Genomic DNA, 1,359 nt, shown 5'->3' with positions numbered 1-1,359 from the left:
GATGAATATATGGATTATGATAAGAGATGTAAGAGCCCCCAGTAAAAGTATTAAAAAAAAAACCAACAAAAAGAGAGGGGTGTGAGTAAAAGAGTAGTGGAGAAGAAAGACTGAGCCTCTACCCATGTGAAATGTCCTTTATGATGTAAGTACTGACACAATGCATGTATGTATATATTGTGACTACAGCTGTATGAGCCCCCAATAAAATGATTTAAAAAAAAGAAAAAGAATTTGCACAGGGTGAGGTCAGGCGAGTGAGGTGCGTGGGGCGAGAGAGACATGCTATTTTTGCCCAAAACTGGTGCACTGAGATGGCTGCGTGACCAGGTGCATCATCGCTGTGGCAAAACCAGTGCCCCATCTGCCACAAATCAGGCCTTTTTTGGTTGCATAGTGTTATGCAATCTTTTCAGATCAATAGAAAGCTTGATTAACAGTTTGACCTGGAGGAACGAATTCCAAATGTACTGCCAGCTGACATTTTTGTCTTTTGGGGAAGTTGACAGATGTCCAGAACGGGTTTGTCATCAATCGACATTTCACCTTTTTTGAAACAAGAAAAGCACTGGTACACTTGCGTTTTTCCCATAGCGCTGTCCTTGTAAGCTGTGTTCAACATCACAACAGCTACACGCTGTTCTCTTAAATTGGTCATCACAAAAAACAAGGTTCAAGAGAAACTGTTTTTATGAAAAAATTCACGGTGACCAAAGAGAACCTTTCCAGATGACACCACTGTGTGCACTCAGAGTTGCTCCATGCTCACCTAGTGGGGAAAATGCGTACTACAAAAGCTCGGCTCCGCCCAGCGAAATTCCGATTTTGGGGGGTACCCCTGTATGCTCCAGTTTTTGAAGCACAGAAGGGGCAGATGTATAGGGATGGTAATTGATGCAATAGCTTGACTGGGATGGATGGGGGCAGGTGGAGTTGAGGGGAACTGGGAGAAAACAATGCTTACGGGAGGAGGGAAGATGCACTAGAACTGAATTTGGTGATGTATAGACAACTCTTCTTACGTATGACTGAGCCATGGAAGTGTATGATATATGAATTATATTGCAATAAAACTATTGGGGAAACATTTTTTCCTTGCTTTCAGCAAGCAAGTTTGTGTTAGCTACATGTTATATGCAGGTTGCTAATAAGTCTCCCTACAAGCCTGAGGTCACATTCCTCTTCATAGAATCCAACTTTTGGAATGATTTGCTCAGCATACAGACTGAATATGCATGGTGAAAGGATTCAACCCTGATGCATATCTTTTCTGATCTTTTTATTTTAAAACATTTTATTAGGGGCTCATACAACTGTTATCGCAATCCATACACACATCAATTGTGTAAAGCGCATTTG

This window comes from Echinops telfairi, unplaced genomic scaffold (genome assembly GCF_000313985.2).
Source record: "Echinops telfairi isolate 266 unplaced genomic scaffold, ASM31398v2 ScPeMD7_70;HRSCAF=299, whole genome shotgun sequence".
In the NCBI taxonomy this organism is placed as follows: Eukaryota; Metazoa; Chordata; class Mammalia; order Afrosoricida; family Tenrecidae; genus Echinops; species Echinops telfairi.
This window is presented reverse-complemented; position numbering follows the sequence as displayed.